Source organism: Myotis daubentonii, chromosome 2, assembly GCF_963259705.1.
Source record: "Myotis daubentonii chromosome 2, mMyoDau2.1, whole genome shotgun sequence".
In the NCBI taxonomy this organism is placed as follows: domain Eukaryota; kingdom Metazoa; phylum Chordata; class Mammalia; order Chiroptera; family Vespertilionidae; genus Myotis; species Myotis daubentonii.
This window is the reverse complement of record NC_081841.1, coordinates 127,754,994-127,775,728: the sequence shown is the minus strand read 5'-3', so window position 1 is coordinate 127,775,728 and position 20,735 is coordinate 127,754,994. Positions and strand designations below refer to the sequence as shown.

The 20,735-nt window shown below is 38.6% G+C and overlaps 1 pseudogene; it reads left to right on the top strand.

The window, feature by feature from the left end:
- LOC132226678 (ER lumen protein-retaining receptor 2-like) overlaps nucleotides 1-12,802 on the top strand; it is a 61,717-nt pseudogene extending 48,915 nt beyond the window's left edge.
- Nucleotides 12,803-20,735: the final 7,933 nt, after the last annotated feature.

Genomic DNA, 20,735 nt, shown 5'->3' with positions numbered 1-20,735 from the left:
TGGCAAGAATTCCTTCTTTTTCACAGCACCATAGTATTCCATCGTGTAGATGTACCACAGTTTTCTAATCCATTCATCTACTGATGGGCACTTAGGCTGTTTCCAGATCTTAGCTATGGTGAATTGTGCTGCTATGAACATAGGGGTGCATATATCCTTTCTGATTGGTGTTTCAGTTTCCTTGGGATATTTTCCTAGAAGTAAGATCACAGGGTCAAATGGGAGTTCCATTTTTAGTTTTTTGAGGAAATTCCATACTGTCTTCCATAGTGGCTGCACCAGTCTGCATTCCCACCAGCAGTGCACGAGTGTTCTTTTTTCTCCACATCCTCTCCAGCACTTGTCATCTGTTGATTTGTTGAGGATAGTTATTCTGACAGGTGTGAGATGGTACCTCATTGTTTTTTTGTTTTTTGTTTTTTTTTAACTTCTTCTTTTTTTAATTAAATCTTTATTGTTCAGATTATTACATTTGTTCCTCTTCTTTCCCCCCATAACTCCCCTCCTCCCAGTTCCCGCCCCACCCTCCGCCCTCACTCCCCACCCACTGTCCTCATCAATAGGTGCACGATTTTTGTCCAGTCTCTTTCCGCATCTCCCACACCCCTTTCCCCCCCAAGAATAGTCAGTCCATTCCCTTTCTATGTCCCTGATTCTATTGTGATCACCAGATTATTTGTTCACTTGATTCTTAGATTCACTTGTTGATAGATGCATGTTTGTTGTTCATAATTTGTATCTTTACCTTTTTCTTCTTCTTCCTCTTCTAAAAGGATACCTTTCAGCATTTCATATAATACTGGTTTGGTGGTGATGAACTCCTTTAGCTTTTCCTTATCTATGAAGCTCTTTATCTGACCTTCAATTCTGAATGATAGCTTTGCTGGATAAAGTAATCTTGGTTGTAGGTTCTCGGTATTCATCACTTTGAATATTTCTTGCCATTCCCTTCTGGCCTGCAAAGTTTCTGTTGAGAAATCAGCTGACAGTCATATAGGTATTCCCTTGTAGGTAACTGAGTTTCTTTCTCTTGCTGCTTTTAAGATTCTCTCTTTGTCTTTTGCTCTTGGCATTTTAATTATGATGTGTCTTGGTGTGGTTCTCTTTGGATTCCTTTTGTTTGGGGTTCTCTGCACTTCCTGGACCTGTAAGTCTATTTCTTTTACCAGGTGGGGGAAGTTTTCTGTCATTATTTCTTCAAATAGGTTTTCAATATCTTGGTCTCTCTCATCTTCTGGAACCCCTATAATTCTGATGTTGGGACGCTTGAAGTTGTCCCAGAGGCTCCTTACACTATCTTCGTATTATCGGATTCTTTTTTCATTTTGCTTTTCTGGTTGGGTGTTTTTTGCTTCTTCACATTTCAAATCTTTGCCTTGATTCTTGCGCTCCTCTGGTCTGCTGTTGGGAGTCTGTATAGTATCCGTTATTTCAGTCCATGTATGCTTAATTTCTAGTTGGTTCTTTATCATAACATTGAGGGTCTCATTAGATTTCTTGAGGATCTCACTACATTTATCGGCGGCTTCTAGACAGTTCTTAAGAGACCTTAAAAGTGTGGTTCTGAACTCAATATCCTCCATTGACAGTTTTGTCCTGTTTCTTTGTCTCACATTTTTTATGCTTTCTTGGTGCACCCCCTAGTGGTCTTTGTGCGCAGTCTTGTTGTAGTTAAGCCTTGATTGTTGTCGGCAATACCAGGGGTGATTTGACCTCCAGGCTTACTGGCTATGAGAGTCCGCTGTGTCTGCAGTGGGAGAGCTTCTGTGCTGGGTCTCTAGGGCGGTGCTAATCTAGCATTTGCCTGAGGCTATCCGGCAAATGGCTCTGTGCAGAGCTTGGGCAGGGCGGGTCCCCAGGGATCTACAGGGCGGGCTGGAGCTAGCAGTTATGGCTGCTCTCAGTTCCGTCCCTAGGGGTTCTGCCTCACAGAGTCCCAGCAACCGCTGCAAACCTTGAAGAGAAAGCTGCTGTCGAGTTCCGACCGAAGCCAGACAGTCCCGCTTCTCCCGTTTGAGTCTGGGTCCCTAGAGACTTGCCCGGAACTGGAGCTCAGAGTCTGAAACTCCCTCCCGATTGAAAACAACAACCGTGCCCTCTGCCTCCAGGCCGCTCCGCTTGCACTCCACACCTTAGTATTTCACTTCAGCACTGCACCTCCTCTGAGTCTGGGTATGATATTCGCTTTCCTCCTAGTTGTAGAATTTCCACTTAGCCAGCCTTCCTCTGGTTCTAGATGGTGTCCGTTCCGTCTTTTAGTTGTTTTTTGAAGTGATTGTTTGAGGCAGCAATCTCCGGCGTTAATCTATGCTGCCATCTTGGTTTCTCTCCGGTACCTCATTGTTGTTTTGATTTGCATTTCTCGTATGATTAGAGACTTTGAGCATGTTTTCATATGTGTCTTGGTTTTCTGAATGTCCTCTTTTGAAAGGTGTCTATTTAGGTCCTTTGCCCATTTCTTGAGTGGATTGTTTATCTTCCTTTTATTAAGTTGTATGAGTTCCCTATAAATGTTGGACATTAAACCCTTATCAGTGATAACATTGGCAAATATGTTCTCCCATGCAGTGGGCTTTCTTGTTGTTTTGTTGATGGTTTCTTTTGCTGTGCAGAAGCTTATTATTTTGATGTAGTCCCATTTGTTTATTTTCTCTTTAGTTTCCAATGCCCTAGGAGCTGTATCGGTGAAGAAATTGCTTCGGCATATGTCTGAGATTTTGTTGCCTTTGGATTCTTCTAGTATTTTTATGGTTTCCCATCGTATATTTAAGTCCTTTATCCATTTTGACTTTATTTTTGTTTATGGTGTAAGTTGGTGGTCTAGTTTCATTTTTTTGCATGTATCTGTCCAATTTTCCCAACACCATTTATTGAAGAGACTATCTTGACTCCATTGTATGTTCTTGCCTCCTTTGTCAAATATTAATTGAGCATATTGTTTCGGGTCCATTTCTGGGCTCTCTATTCTTTTCCATTGATCTATATGTCTGTTCTGGTGCCAGTACCAGGCAGTTTTGAGAACAGTGGCTTTGTAATACAGCTTGATATCTGGTATTGAGATCCCACCTACTACTTTGTTCTTTCTCGCGATTGCTGTAGCTATTCAGGGTCTTTTTTTATTCCAGATGAATTTTTGGAGAGTTCATTCTAGGTCTGTGAAATATGCCGTTTGTATTTTAATGGGAAGTGCATTGAATTTAAAGATTGCTTTGGGTAGTATGGACATTTTAATGATGTTGATTCTACCAATCCAAGAACATTTTATGTTCTTCATCTGTTTATGTCTTCCTCTATCTCTTTTTTCAACTTCCTGTAGTTTTTTGAGTAGAGATCTTTTACCATTTTAGTTAAGTTTATTCCTAGGTGGCTTAATTTTTTTAGTGCGATGGTAAATGGGATTGTTTTTTTTAGTCTCTCTTTCTGTAAGTTCACTATTGGTGTATAGAAATGCCATAGATTTCTTGGCATTAATTTTGTATCCTGCTACATTGCCGAATTCTTTTATTAAGTCTAATTGTTTTTTGATGGAGTCTTTAGGGATATTTTTATAATATCATATCATCTCCAAATAAAGACATTTTTACTTCCTCTTTTCCAATTTGGATGCCTTTTATTTCTTCTTCTTGTCTAATTGCAATGGTGAATACTTCCAGTACTATGTTGAACAGGAGTGGTGAGAATGGGCATCCCTGTCTTGCTCCTGTCCTTAGGGGAAATGGTGTTAGTTTTTGTCCATTGAGTATGATGTTGGCTGTGGGTTTGTCATATATGGCTTTTATTATGTTGAGGTATGATCCTTCTATTCCCACCTTGCTGAGAGTTTTTATCAAAAATGGGTGTTGGATTTTATCAAATGCTTTTTCTGCATCAATTGATATGATTATGTGGTTTTTTTCTTTCAATTTCTTTATGTAATGTATCACGTTTATTGATTTGCAAATATTGTACCATCCTTGCATCCCTGGGATAAATCCTACTTGGTCATGGTGTATGATCTTTCTGATGTACTGCTGGATCCGATTTGCTAAGATTTTGTTGAGGATTTTGGTATCTATGTTCATGAGGGATATTGGCTTATAATTCTGTTTCATTGTGTTGTCTTTACCTGGTTTTGGTATTAGGGTGCTTCTGGCTTCATAGAATGAGCTTGGAAGTGTTCCTTCCTCTCGAATTTTTTGTAGTAGCCTGCGGAGGATAGGTTTTAGTTCTTCCTTGAATGTTTGGTAAAACTCCCCTGTAAAGCCGTCTGGTCCTGGGCTTTTGTTTGCTGGAAGCTTTATGATGACTACTTCAATTTCTTCCATAGTAATTGGCCTATTGAGATTTTTAGATTCTTCCTGATTGAGTTTTGGAATGTTGTCTTTTTCTAGGAATATATCCATTTCCTTCAGGTTGTCTAGTTTGTTGGAGTAGAGTTGTCCATAGTATTTATTAACAATCATTTGTATTTCTGTGGGGTCTGTTGTTATTTTGCCTCTATCATTTCTTATTTTGTTTATTTGGGTCCTCTCTCTTTGCTTCTTGGTGAGCCTGGCTTGAGGGTCATCATTCTTGTTTATCCTTTCAAAGAACCAGCTCTTGGTTTCATTGATTTTAGGTATTTTTTTTTGGTTTCTATGTCATTTATTTCTGCTCTAATCTTTATTATCTCCTTCCTTCTGCTCACTCTGGGCGGGGATTTTCTTCATAGACAATTATGTCATCTGTAAGTGGGAACTTTTGATGACCTTTCTAAGCAAATCAGAAAATCATAATTGGAAATTTAAAGGATTTTCTACTAAAGAGTGCTGTCATGTCATGATTTTGAAAGACAAATAAATGTTCTATGAAAGCAGAAGGGTAGCGTTTAAAAAGAGCACTTGTCTCTTTTCACATATATACAAAACTCTGTCAGTTCCACAACACAATTTTTTTTCTGTGTTGAGCTGGTAACTATGTCACATGATAAAAAGTGGGTTGGCTTTAATTCCCATAATTGAAGCTGGACCTATCAAGCATGATTTATACTGTCCTCTGTTTTGTGAATAATGAAGCATGGGCCAACTATGAAATTAGCCCTTCACTCTGCACAGGCTTTAAGACTTCTCCAATTGCAAGGGCATCTTCTACTACTCAAGAGGTCCCAGAGTATCAAAGTCTATCTATGTTCAGCTAAGTAGGAGACAAACTTATTGTAACTTTAGGGCTGACAGCAAAGAGCTAAGTATATGTCCTAAGAGTCACATAAAAAACAGAAACAAAACTCCTGACATTTAGTCTGCAAATTTAACCACTAGACCACATTTCCTCCTTTTAATTTCCATTATCCTTCACGTAATTACATAAATGCTTCACTGTGTTTATGACGCATGGCATGGATTAAAGAGCTGAATGTAAAATATTCTGTCTGAGAAGGCACTTACTTTGAACAATTGTTTTAGCTGGATTGAAAGGTTATCTTATGCACTTTGAATACAGGTAAGTTCTTATATTAGTAAGGCTTCAGACCTGTATCCCAGAACCCAATGGCAGGAATTTCACAAGTCCCTAGGAAGGCACTAGAACTAGGATTTAGAAATCTTGTCTAGGATTTGGAAATCTTGTCAGGACTCCCTCTAATTCTCATCTCTTCTCCCAAGATATCTCTCTCTCTCTCTCTCTCTCTCTCTCTCTCTCTCTCTCTCTCTCTCTCTCTCTCTCTCTCTCCCTCATGTTCTTCTGCTCTGGAATACATGTGATGAGAACCATCACTCCAGAAATATACCCACTACAGGCCCACTACTCTCTGGAAAGAGATTTTGAATGGTCTTGTTTTATTAGAGGTCTACCCTAAGACCAAAAAGTAAGGCCAGAGGAGTGGTAACTTATTCTACAAGAAGACTCTGAGGAACTATTAAAGGGCAAGCTGTGGAAAAATTCAATAAGTTTTGCACAGAATAAATGGTTGCATATTATTACTTCTTTCTATTATATGCTCAGAGTTTAAAATCCCCTATCTATCAAGTCAGTTTGTTTATGAGACATCAAGTTTGAATTTTACCATGCTGTCAGATCTTTCACACCTAGGTTCACAACCCAGAAGACTGGTCACAGTTTTATTTCTGTACTAAAATTGCAACACTTGAAAAATCAGAATATTAGGATTTTAAGCAACTTAGCTCAGGAAGTACAGACAAATTTAGCGACCTGATAAAACTTTGACACCCAAGAGGAGTGAAAGACTAATTGACAATTATCATAAACCAGGGTTTTTAAGTCAATATATATATATGTATATATATGTTTTTATTGATTTTTTAGAGAGAGAGGAAGGGAGAGGGATAGAGAGATGGAAACATCAATGAGAGAGAAACATCAATAGGCACCCTGAACTCCCCTCACTGGGGATATAGCATGTGTCCTGACCTGGAATTGAACCAGGGACCTCCTGGTTCATGGATTGATATTCAACCACTGAGCCACTCCAGACGGGCTAAGTCCTTTTTCAAGACTGTGTGGCCTAAAGTAAATCATATAACCTTTCTAGTTCTTCATTTCTTTACTTATGAAATGGAAAAATAAGATCTATCTAGTTTGTCTTCTAGTATTTTCATAAACATCTAATGAGTTAGTTCATGTGAAAAATGCTTTATAAACCATAGAGCACTACAGAAATATAAGATACTACAATCATGCTTGTCTTGGGATTAATGTTACTGAAAATAAAAATAATAACCCTACAAAGTATTTTGTGTTTATTTTAATATAAGGAGAAAAATAATTTATATAAATGTCCATATTTCTTTTTATAAGACCCTTTGCAGGTTATTTGTCATCACTTTATTGGAGGCAAAAATGAGGACTGAATAAAATTACTTGCCAAATTATACCTAAATAGTCATGGAACAAGACCTACTGCTAATATCTGATATTATAGAAACCAGTTTCAAAATCCTAGCCCAGGTTGTAATCCTATTTATATTCCAGAAGAAAGGAGTTTTGAACTTTAAAAATTCCCAGGAAATGACCCATGAGTCAATGCTTCTGAAAGAAACAGGGAGTTGAGGAATAGCTCACTGAATTTCATTGTTCACCTTCTCTTGTTTTCTCCTAACAAATAGAAAATGCCACTAAACTTAGTTTGTGGCCTCCCTCTACTGATTCCGTGATCTGTACAGCTCTTCATGCTCCCAGGAACTGTGCGAAAGGCTGCAGCTTCTAGGATGTAACTACATGCTCCAAAGTCAAAATGCCCTTTGGTGTATTCATCTCTCTCCCAATTGGTGCAAAGATTCCTGAGTGGCATGAAACAACAATGTACTTACTTAATATCTAAATTTTCTGGAGTGAGGAATTTGATTTCTGAATATAAGAGAATGATTTTGCTCTGTTCTCTTTTAACAGACAACCAGAATCATACAACAGTTTGACAAATACACCCCCACCCCCTGAAATCTGCTATTCTCACACAACTAAAATGTGAGACTAGCTTCAGCTCCCAGCCAGGGATAGTATGACTGAAAATCAAGAAGGATTTTCCTGTGGATTGGCTCCATCATGCTTGTCCTCAATCATGGTGAGCAGCCCTTGTTTATTTTTCTTCTGTTTAATAACTTAAATAGCTCTGAGAAGGTATGAAACTAGAAAACCAAAAGCCATTTCATGGCAATGGTGTCATTAAAAGCATTTGTTATTTGTTTATTAGGGTGCAGCCTACAATGAAAATGCCCAAAGAATCTGTCTGTGTCCATTTATTATCAACATAGGTATTCCAAATTTATTCTACTATCTTGGTTTAATTGGAACTTTATTGAGAAATGCAGGTGTCCAATGAGACAGCATTGAAAATCTAGTTAAATCACCCAAATAACATGCCTTTTTTTCTAGGAAGATCATACGTAACTTGTATGACGTTTGTTTTCCAAGGGGAGGGTTTTAGGTATTAAACTGAAATCTAAAGTAAGGTACATTGATTTACAGGAAATTGTTCCTTTACACACAAATTCATCATTTACAAATACTATTTCATGGGGCCAGATGGAAGGAAGGCTTATGTTTTTTAGATAACTATGTCATCAACCATGTTAGTGTCTGTTTATAAACATTTCTTCCCAATTTGAGGATCCAAAGTTCACAAAAATATTTGTTTTAAATTATTTCAAATAAGCAGCATAAAATTTAGCCTTAGGGCTCACTTCCAGGGAAAATTGTATTCATTTATATTTCATAGAAAAACAAAAGGGCAGGGTAAGGGTGGTTAGGGAATCAAGGGCATACCAATTATGAGGTTAACACCATTTTCCTAGGAAATGATATTGGTTCTTTTTTTTCTCAAACTAAGAAAATATGATGTGTCCCCATCTCCTTTAATGTGAGAACTTTGAAAAATCCCCCAGAATTTCCATTTGCTGCTCTGAGCTTATAGACAGCTCTTTTATTGAATAGCATATTAATTTGTAGACCTTAAAATGGTTATATGTCATAGAAGATATTAGCCGTTGGTGAAAGGTACTAAGATATGTCCCAAAACTACTTTTTCAGGGCCCACTGCCTAATGTCTTGATTTAAGAGTGATCCATCCCTGAGGAGAATTGAACCACGAGTGCTGCCAGTTGTTGAGGCAGGGCTCCCTCCACTTACCCCACTTCCCGCCTCTCTTCTTCACTTTCATCTGAGATAAGACTGCAATCAAGCCAGGGCATTTTCTATGTCTAATTCATCTATTCCAAAGCCTTATTGCTAGGAAAATTTTCTTCTTTTTGGAAAAGGGTTCAAAGAAAGAAAATGTGTTGAAGACACAGAGATCTGGGAGAATTTTGCCCATCTTCACAGGACTGTCTACCTGCTGTGCCTACTTAGGAATGTGATGTTATCCGTGTAGAAAAGGCACAGGAGCAGGAAGTGTGTGGGACTGTTACTTTCTGCTGAACCTTTTCTCTTGAGTTTCAAAGAAAAACATTCAGTATCCAGTACATGTGTAGTTAAAACAAGCCTTATGCCTTCCCGGAAGCCACAAATTATTCAAGTGCGACTGAGAAACACCCCGGTTTTGAAATTCCGTGGAAGATGATCATGCTATGAAAGGCATTTTCTGATATCTAACCAGGATGCTAGTGACTTCGATTTCATGTGCCTTTGCCTTGGCTATCTAATCATATGCTGAAATGAAAAAAAAATGGGTGTGTCAACTGTCAGACTTCATCCTGAAAGCTTATTTTTCATTCATATTGCCTGAAAAATAAGATTGTATCTGGGTTGGTTTCCAAATCAGTACTTTATTATGCTTTGCTCCCCTGTACATATCTCAGCATCGGGGATTTGGGCACTATCATTGGCAGAGGAAGGCGGCATCGGTCCCTTTGCTCTGTTTGGCACAGTCTACTTTTCACAGTCTGCTGCCAACTCTACTAGAGAACCATCCGCCCCTAACCTCTCCTGCTTAATTTCCCACAATGCAATCATTTTCCCTCCATGTCTGTGGCTTCAGCCAGAGGGAATAAACATCTGCTTTGTTCTGCTTTTCGCTGCAGACAAATTAGATGGTTCTGATCCATGACTCATTTTGTTTTACTTGGTCCTCCTCAGAATCTCCAAGACCAAAAGCAACCAGATAACCAATTTGTCTATTTAATTCAAGCAATCTATTTTGTTGGGGAAGGACAACTGAGGATTTTTGTTTCTTTTAGTTTAGTTGTTGTTGTTTTTTACTCTAAACAAACTAAGTTTGTGTGTGTGTGTGTGTGTGCGCACACGATTTTATGCTGAATTTGCATATATCCTATATATTCCACTTCCTTTATCTTTTTTGCTTCTTTTCCTCTTATCTGATTCTGTTGCCTTCTGTATACAGACTGACATAAATTTTTTCTTTTGTTTCTCTCAATTACCATTGCCACCTACAATCATAACTGTTTCCTAATCTTGTAAATTTTATAATTTATAAACTTACTGCCACCCCTCGAGGTTCTCAGTGCATGCCTGGCATTGATCTACAGACTCCATTTGACCTTATCTCACCTCTGAAGCATATCATGCCCCTTGGGCTCTTCTTTCAGTTTTCCCTTTTCTTTCTTTCTTTTTTTTTTAAAATATATTTTATTGATTTTTTACAGAGAGGAAGGGAGAGAGATAGAGAGTTAGAAACATCGATGAGAGAAACATTGATCAGCTGCCTCCTGCACATCTCCCACTGGGGATGTGCCCGCAACCCAGGTACATGCCCTTGACCAGAATCGAACCTGGGACCTTTCAGTCCGCAGGCCGACGCTCTATCCACTGAGCCAAACTGGTTTTGGCCCATTTCTTTCTTTTTTATATTTTCCTTGTTTCTTTAGGGACAGGACACTGTAGATCTGGGGTTTTGCATTCTTTCTTTCAAGCATCATGAACTTTAATTCTCCACTTAACTGATCTTAACTGTGGCCTCAGATTACTCCATTTATTCCTTCCAAGCCTGTTTTAGACATTATGCTACAAAAACACCCTAGGAGGTAAATTAGTATCTGTTTCTTTTATTTTACAGATGGGGAGTCGGAAAGTGGAGAGGGATTGGGTATAGAGCACCAAACTAGAGCTAAGTAGTGACTCAAACTCCTAGTCCTTGTTTAGTTGCTTCCAGGGAGTCAGCTCCCTTCCTTCAATGTTCCAAGCTTTCCATGGAGCCCCAATGACTAACAATACAGTGAGTGGCTCATAATGTCTGGTTGCATTCTTGACGGGAACCTTCCCTTTGTAGACCAGGTTTTCCTACCTCTCTCCCCAGAAGCTTCTGCATTCCAAAGCCCTGGCAGCCTCTCTTTCAATGCACACTATTGTGCTGGAGCCTCATTTGGGCTCAGATAAAATTTTAACTGGTTTTGGGTGGTTACTGTTTCATGATCCCTGACCTTCTTCCTTTTATCCCAGATCCCCAAGAGCCAAGAAAGGATACAGTCACTTATGAATGCTATTTCTTTAACCTTCCTGCCAATTAAACACATAAAGTTTGTTTCAGGTCATGACAGAAAATTTTAATTGCAGTAAATAGCCACAGCTCATGAACAGTTACAAGAACCTGCTAGAATTTTCCTCAGAAATTAATGCACTTAGCTGTGACATGTTGATTAAGACAATAAGCTGTGTGGAACCTAAGAAATAAAATACTTACTAAGAAGAGCTCCTGGTGGCTAACTGGGATCAATTAAAAAAGAAAATAGAGCATAGCCGTCATTTCTACACAGGGACCTTTCACATAAACTGCATTTCAGGGAACAGTCTGCTCTGAACAACCTGCCTTCTGTACTGAACTGCCTGTCTGTACTGTGTTCCTGCCCTCTGAGCCAGCCCTTATAAAGGGGTTCCTAGAATCCTATTTCAACCAATGGGACTAAGACTTTCTTTTTCCGATTAGAGCTGTGCAGCTATATTTCTGTCAGTTTCTTCACTAATCAAAGCAGTTCTACTGTGACCAATCAGGATAGTGCTTTTTGGACCAATCAAACTGTGAGCATTTGGAGACTTCATTTGCATTAAAATGGGCTAGTCAGACACCAGGGGCAGGGACTTCTGTCTGTCTCTGTCTAAAACGGCTTCCCTCTGGCTGGGACATTGCACTTACTCTTCCACCAAAGACTGAAGACTGTGTTTCTCACTGCAGCTAAAACACCAAAGACATCTCCCTGGAGCCAACTGGCACAGGGCAGGAAGACCTGGAGCAGGTGGGGTAGAGCAGAGCAGAGCTGTCTGGCCTGAGAGGTACTTCACCCCAGGGCCTCCTCACAGCATGCAACATCACAACTGAGCTGTTTGCACTGAATAAAATGTTTCCTTCTTTACTGCACCCCAAATTGGGAGTTCCTGTTGGCATAACATTGGTGCCAATGACAATCAGGTGACAGCTACAAGATGAAAATTAAGGTTTAATAGAATGGATGTCTTTTCTTCCTCTCCAAATATGAAGCAAAATGAAAAAGAAAAGGGGGAGTTTGGCCATGCCCCTGGCCACGTCTCCCGCTCTCTCCATCTTCGCAGCTTCCTCCCAGGGGCCCCTGGTGCCACCCTGAGCATCTCCCTGCTGACCTGAACCTGTCCCACCTAGCCATCCTCATCCTGCTGCTGAAGAGCTGGAAGGCACGCTCCCGCACCGGTATTTCTGGAAAAAGCCAGCTTCTCTTTGCACTGGTCTTCACAACTCCATACCTGGATCTTTTTACTTCATTTATTTCATTATACACTGAGTGGCCAGATCATTATGACCACCTCATAAGTACAATGAAGTGAATTAGTTATGCAAATAATAATAAAACCTTGAGAGTATTTGCTTAGGAAGTTTTCAATGTTCATTTTTTGGAAGTGTCAGTGAAATACTGATTGGGGTGGTCATAATAATCTGGCCACTCAGTGTATAGTACATCTAGGAAGCGTATCTACATTGCCTGCTCCTATGCAACAGTGTACCTGATCTACATGAAGTTTAAGGCAACTTATGATGGAAACCATGATACCTTCTGAGTGGAGTTTCTGGTGGTCCCTGTGGGAGGACCGCTCATTTCTAGTTAATCGTGATTTCTCTCCTCTTAAGATTCCGTGGACCTTCTCCATTTACCAGGAATCGGTGGCCGTCCTTCTGCAGCTCTTCATGATCAGCAAGACTGGGAGGCGGAGACCATCACCACCCACTACCTGTTCTTCCTGGGCATCTACCAGGAGCTCTACCTCGCCAACTGTGCCTGGCACTTCTACTTTAAGGGCTTCTTTGACCTCATTGCTGGGGTGGTAGCATTGTCCAGACCATCCTCTCCCGGGACTTCTTCTACTTGTAATCACACAAGTACTCAAGGAAAAGAAGCTCAGTCTGCCAGGGTAAGTGCCAAAGACCATCACCAGCACCTGTCCTTCGGGGTGCTTGGACAGAATTCTTACCACAGCAAAGGCACAAGATGCTCCAAGTGGAAAATCAGAAACTTAACTCTTGTTGCAGATAGTCATCAGTGGCTCTGTAGCTTACATTAAACATTTATGATGTTGATTGGTGGCTTACATTAAACTTTTATGATGTTTATACACCATACTACTCATTCAAAAAAGATATATTGCATGTGTACATGCATATATAAATCAACAGCCTGAAAAAATATATATGTAATCAACAGATCAAAATTAATTAAAATGAGGCATAAATTGATTAAACTTCACACAAAAATATTGCTTCCCAAATGTCATTTAAAATACATGTATATGTATTAAAATATATACATATGTGTATAATATATACACCATATATACCACATATGCACACATATATATTTACTATATATAATATACATATACTATATATAGTAAAATACATTAATGTTCATGGGCACGTTTATCCTTTTCTCATCTAGTTTTTGTCAATTCTTCTTTCTTTACAATTGACCTTCTCTTACCCTGTTGAGACAGCAGCTGAGTTGTAGGGGGAAAGCTTTCAGTTCAGCACCAGTGGTCTATCCTATTACTCTACCCATAATGAGACACGGTGACCTTAGTACATCTCCTTAACACTCCATGTCTCATTTCTATGAACAAAAGAGCTTCTCAACTTCATTTGGTAGGGTCTAATGGTAGGTAGCTCCGTGTTGCAAGAGCTCTCTATTGAGATCCACACTTTCATCAATTCTAAGATCTTTAACAGTTTACTGTCTCTAAATTTACAGTTCATTTTCAATGGACGATGTTTCATATTTACTAACATCTTTTCTTTCTTAATAGTACATACTGGTAAAACAATGGTGTTTCTTAGAGCTGATGCTTTCTAAATTTAATAAAATGTAGTCTGGATCAAAAGTGTTTTGCAGGTTAATGTTATTATTCAGAAGTCACTTGTTTTCTTGTTACTGCAAGATAAGCCATGGAATGAATCACCCTGGACTGTTCTAAATAACTAAAGACATTCACTGAGTTACAAAGTACCCAGCTGAACCAGAAAGAGGGACTAGACAACTACAAGGAAAAAATATCTCTCTTGAAAATTGCCATTCTTAAAAGAGTCCCTAACTTAGTTTAATGATTGCCGTCACTCTCCTGAAATTCTTAATAAATTTTTAACTAAGGGTCCTGCATGTTCATTTTAGTCTGGCCTAGAAAAATTTTGTAGCCTGCCTTGATGGGAACTTTGTGATTACAATATTAAAAGATATTCAATCCTTCTTCCATTAACCTCTGGTCTCTGGCTTAGAAGACTTTCAGTTTCTCAAAAGGAGTTATGAGCTACGTAAGTCCTTGAATCAGAGTATTTTCAAGCACACAGTGTTCTGTTTGCAGAGACTGTATCGTATCAAGCTCACATTGGCGAGCAGTTACATACTGACCTCAGGATTTTAAAGGTTAGAAAGGGATAAGAATTTCGAAACCTTTATCTTTTAAAATAAAGGTTGTTAAGGAAAGTACATGTTCTATGTTACAATTAGAGGGAGAAACCCCCTAAAACTTCAAGATACCTTTTTTCATGTATCCATGTAATATATGGCATATTATAAAGTTTTTTAAAAGTTTTATGCATATAGAGTTACTATAAAAATCTATTCTGGTTATATTTTTATCTCTAGTCAACATCAATTAGGGACAAATAAGATCCAAGCCCTTGGACAACTTTCCCTGCTAAAACAAAAATATGTAAAAGAATTAAAGTCCCTCCGTTGAAATTTGTTATCTAGAGTCAAATTTGATCCAGTAATAAATTGTGGAAATTATTCTACAAAATACATACCCTAAACTCAGAATTTCTTGGTGATTTGAGTGAGGATGTTGATGGGATGAAATGAACATACTCACTTAAAATAACATGTTGGGCCCTGATTGGTTTGGCTCAGTGGATAGAGCGTCAGCCTGGGGACTGAAGGGTCCCGGGTTCGATTTCGATCAAGGGCATGTACCTTGGTTGCGGGCATATCCCCAGTAGGGGGTGTGCAGGAGGCAGCTAATCAATGTTTCTCTCTCATTGATGTTTCTGACTCTCTGTCCCTCTCTGTAAAAAATCAACAAAATATATTTTAAGAAAATAACATGTTGGATTAAAAAACCTTCATAAGTATATAGAGATTTTGCCCCAATCAAAAAATTTTTTTTAATTTCAAGTGTGTTTCAAATTCTAATATTTCTAAAGGCTTCACAGGTGTGAAAAACATATAAGGAAGCAAGAAGATACATAAAGACTTCTGAAAAGGTCTTTAATGTTATTTGTGCAATAAAGATTCAACTAATGAACAAGATGAAGGAAACTATGTTAAAAAGGAAAATAATGGGTGAAATTAAAAATATAGTGCAGAGGATACTAAGAATACCCAAATCCAGTCACTTCTTTTTCTCATTGCCCAAGGGAAATACAGACATGGAGGACTACAACCACAGAATACTCTTTATTACTACTAAGTTTGGAGCCCAAACCACAATATAAGACTGAAAAGGATTAGGCTGGGTTGTTCCTTTTGAAGATTTCTAAAAACAGATTCAATCATGTCTATTGTATCTCAAAAATTGATGCATAGTCTGCATAATATTAAGAGTGGTTAAGGAATAAGGTATAAGATAAAAAAGAATTTAAAATCAGTGTTTGGGGGTTCTGTTTTTTGTTGTTTTTCTTTTTTTTTTTTCAGTAATTTCACATTTTTTCTTTAGATGGTTCCTCTCTTATTCCTCAATGAGAGTCATCTCCTGAAAAATTGTAGAGGTGTACTGAGGCAGTCCAAGATCTAGGGTACATATCCACGTTCTTGAATGCATTCTTCTCCAGAACAAATATAAAGAAGACATATTCACTCTCTTCCAAAATGTCTAATATTACAAATCACCTACCTCCTCTTTCTTTTTAGTTACAATTTAGTCTAACATTATAACTCTTCACATTGCTTTCCATATTTTCTCTTATATTTAGCAATCTCCCCAAAATGCAGTGTCATATCTTCGACCTTACAGAAGCAATAGCTGCCTCCTTTCCTTTGACTTTCTAGGAAGGTTCTGGAAGAATTGTGGTAAGGGAGAAGAAGGGCAAAAGAAAAATAATGGGAATAAGAATCCTGTGGTAATCTACAGACTGATTCTTTTAAAGAATTGGTTGTCTTAAGGTGGTCACTATGGTTATATAAACTATTTAGCAATAAAAAATGTGTAATACATGTTACATATAATTGTACTTTTATCACTTCCCTTATGAAGACAAGAAGAAAAAATTAGGAGCCAGTAATTTAGGAAAAATTTTCTTAATAAATAAGTACACCCAACAACGTTTTATATCAGTGGGTCTCTGCCAGAAGCAATTTTGCTCTGTGCACTCACCCCAGTGAACATTTGGCAAGGTCTGGAGACATTTTTTTATCACAACTAGGGGTCACTACTGACATCTAGTGGATAGAGGCCAGGGTGCTGCTAAAAACTGTCTAATGCAGAGGATAGCGCCCTCCCCCGCCCCCCACCAACAAAGAATGATTTGGTCCCAAATGCCAATAGTGCCAAAGTTGAGAAATCCTGCTGTATTTTTTTCATAGACAAATGAGAGAGAGAGAGAGAGAGAGAGAGAGAGAGAGAGAGAGAGAGAGAGAGAGAGAGAGATGAGACTGACTCATTAGGAATTGCCCTCACAATCCCTCAAATGGGTTGCTTCAACTCCAGAGGAGTCACCTGCTCAGGAGCTGGTCTTACGGAGACAGACACCAAGAGTCCAGTCCCTGTCTTCTCTCCTTCACTCTTTGTCATTTTAACTACAACAACTCCTAAAGGCTCAATCTCCCCTAGCAATTGAACCAGCTCTCTCCTATCTATGATTTAAACAGTTGTCAGTGTGCTTTGACACACAGAAATCAGACGTCTTAAAGCTTGCTGAAGCAAAAATCTGCGGAGCTGCTTAAAAATAACCTGCCTCAAAGGGTGTCAAGAGGTAGATATTTGAATAAACATAAGGGAGAATATACTAAAAATGGTCCAAGTAAAATCTGAAAATTTGATAAAAATTCCTTTGTTATTTTGATTTTCTGTGAATATCAGGGTAGGAGGCAGTCAAGTTTATACCACTGATTTGTAAGAACTCTCAACAAGAGCACTAACTTACCATCCTCATTTAACTTTTAGCTGCCACCTCCACAGTGATTTGGTTCTTCTATGCCAACTTGCTATTATCATTCTTATGCGTCTATTTTTTCTTCAATATAATGTGGGAAACTGTCTTTTGTGGCTATTCTACTATGAATATTTACATTTTTTAACATTCTCTAAATGGCACCATGTCTCTCAAACAATTGAAATCACAGAGCCTTGTAGGTAGCCATCAGAATAATTTCATACCAATGGAAATTATTATGCTGAGCAGGAAACCATAGAAATGACCCTATAAAGTATAAAATAAAGTAGCTATACAAGTGTAATAAAAAGCAAACATTTGTCTAAAACAGCAAAAAAAGATTAATTTAGAGTTTTATCAGTCTTTTTCTATCCATTTATATTTTTCTTACATATAAATGTATGTTTGTGAATATGTGTGTGTGTGTGTGTGTGTGTGTGTGTGTGTAAACCTATACATATGCTTATTAAAACTTTTGGTTATTAATTGATATGTTTAGTCTTATCATCAACATAACTGTAAAATGTGTAGTAGAGGACATTACAAAAATGAGTACCTAACAAGTGTTCTAAGGGTTGACAGAAGCTGAACAATGCACTCCAGACTTTGCTTACCACATACCTTAAAAGAAAAAAGTCTTTTTTTAGTTAACATTACATATTTTCATGCTAAAGTATTGATCTTTAAATAATATATTTTTCATTTTCCAAGAATTAAAAGAAGATAATATAAGTAATCAAGTCTCAAATTACTGACAAGTCTCCTCTAATCAGTATCAATAATAAATGAGGTAACTCTGCCCAAAAGAAAAAGAGAAAATACTTAAGGTGAAAAGAAATAGCTGTGAGAAAAGAATGACATATGGTGGGACATATTTGTTATTTTTTAGAGAGAGAGGAAGGCGAGAGAGAGAGAGAGAAAGAAAAACATCAATGGGATGCCTCCTGCACATCTCCTAACTAGAGATTAGGCCCACAACCCCAGCATGTGCTCTGACTGGGAATCAAAGTGGTGACCTCTTGGTGCATGGGACAACACCCAACCAACTGATCCACACTGGCCAGGGCCAGTGGGAGATATTAAAGAAAAGAAGGGGGGCCAGCCATATCTTGTAGTCTCAATCTTCTTACCTGTAATATGGGATGACTAAATATATGTGAAAGTGCTGAAAAGCAACACACAGATAATTTAATATTAATGTGCTAAAAGGAAATTCGTCTAGCAGTGACACCCTCACTTTTTTAAAAAATATATATATTTTATTGATTTTTTACAGAAAGGAAGGGGGTGGGATAGAGAGTTAGAAACATCGATCAGCTGCCTCCTGCACACTCCCTACTGGGGATGTGCCCACAAACAAGGTACATGCCCTTGACCAGAATCGAACCTGGGATCCTTCAGTCCACAGGCCGACGCTCTATCCACTGAGCCAAACTGGTTAGGGCGACACCCTCACTTTTAAAGACATACCTGTGATGATGAATGGCCACTTAGTATCATCAATAAAACTGGGGTTTCTACCAGAATTTGTGCCAGGGAACTGATCCCTCTCTGCTCCTTTCCCTTGTGATTCTGAATCACTCCAATCAATCAATCATAAGCTAAAAGGTACCCAAACAGATGAGTTCCATCATGTCAGTAGCTGTTCCAATTTATATGCTTACTAGAGGCCTGTTGCACGAAGAGATTTGTGCAATAGGCCTTCCTTTCCCCTGGCTGCTGGCACCGGTTTTACTCTGGCACCTGGCACCCAGGCCTTCGCTCTGGCCGGGCTCTGGCCAGAGCCAGCCCCAGAGCTATGAGGCTTTGCTGCTCAGGCTTCACTCCACCGCTTGGAGCCATGTATGCAAATTAACTGCTATCTTTGTTAGATTAATTTGCATACTCTCCTGATTGGCTGGTTAGCATAGCAAAGGTATGGTCAATTTACATTTTTGTCTATTATTAGGTAAGAAAGTATGGTGCACCACGCTGTGAACTATGGAAAAGAGAGCTATTGCCATTATCTCTTCTGTGGCCAAATAAAGTGGTGATGATGGTAATTAATGATAATTCTAACTTTAAAACAATAGCTAATATGTATTGGCTGTTTAACAAGTATCAGGAACCAAGCTAATTTCTTTTCATTGATTTTCTCACTTAATGTTCACATCAAATTTATAAGAAAGTTTTAATTATTATTCCCATTACATACATCCCCCCCCCCATCTGTAGGGGATATGTTCCAAGACCCGCAATGGATGCCTGAAATCATAGATATAAGATATATATATATATATATATATATATATATATATATATATATACACACTGTTTGTTCCTATGCATACTTTCCTATGATAAAGCTTAATTTAAAAATTAGATGTAGTAAGAGACTAAACAACAAGAATAAAATAGAACAAGTATAACAATATACTGTAATAAACATTATGGAAAATATCAAGGCCATTATTAAGTAAAATATGGGTTCCTTAAACTTAAGTACTGATACTGTTATTGTAGATTGCCTGGATTGCCCTTCTCCTTTGCTACTGGGAGTGGGGTTCTGGGGTTGCTTCTGGAATAAGAATTTTTGTAGACCCCATGGGAGAATAAGATGTGGTTCAGTTTTATTTGCCTGGAATTACAGCCTGGGTTTCAAAAGTCCCATTTTCCTTAATCTAGTCCTGAAAGAGGTACAGCTGGGGCTTCAGTAGAGCTAGAAGCAAAGCCAGTGGCCAGAGTTTCATTCCATGGTGGAGTTGTGTCTGACAGAATATCAGGCTAGTTCTAGTCCATCAGTCCATTGTGTGTGGGGTAAACATCGCTGAGGGCCGTGGGGGCAAAGGCAGAGAGTGGGCTCCCTGCCACACAGAGCCAGGAGCCCAGAGAGCAAGAGAGGCAAGAGAGGAAACTCCTTTGTTCAGGAGCTTCTGTATCTTAGATTTCGTGCCCTTGCAGTGGCTATGCCTATTCTGGCCAATGACCTGCTCTCAGGTGTGACTGACAGGTAACCCAGACCTTACTGGGCATGCCTATATTATTTGGCCTTCCCTTTGTTCATTTCCAGTTTATTAATAACTGGGTTAAATACAATGATATCAATACCATGACAGTCGATCTGATAACAGAGTTGTCTATTGAATGACTAATGGCCAGGAAGCATATACACTGTGGGTAAGCTGGACAAAATGATGAATCACATGCTGGGCAGGATGGAGAGGGACAGTGAGAGATTTTATCATGTTGCTCAGACTGGTGAGAAATTTAAACTTATGATTTATATAGTCCTGGAATTTTTCATTTAATATTTTTATATCACAGTTGATCTCAGGTAACCTAAACTGTGGTGGGAGGAACCTGTGGATAAAGGAGGACTACTGCACTGTATAAAAGAATGAGGTCACAACAAGATTAAGTAACGTGTTGAAGGTTATACAGAGAAAAGGTTTGGAGGCAAAATGAGAATTACCTAGATTATGTAGTGACAATACAGGGTTAGAGAGGTAAGAGACAGGAGACAAGAACAAAAAGGAGAAAATTTTGCAGAGACAACTATATTTAAGGTGTTAGTCTGAGATGGAAAGAGAAAGAAGAGGCAGCTTTTGAAACACTTTATTGTCAGTTCTCATTTTTCTCAGGTTTGGCCAGATTGTCAAATCTTCGACCTTGGGGAGCATGTCTGATACTTTTACCCCACTATGATACAAGGCACTAAATACTTGTCTGC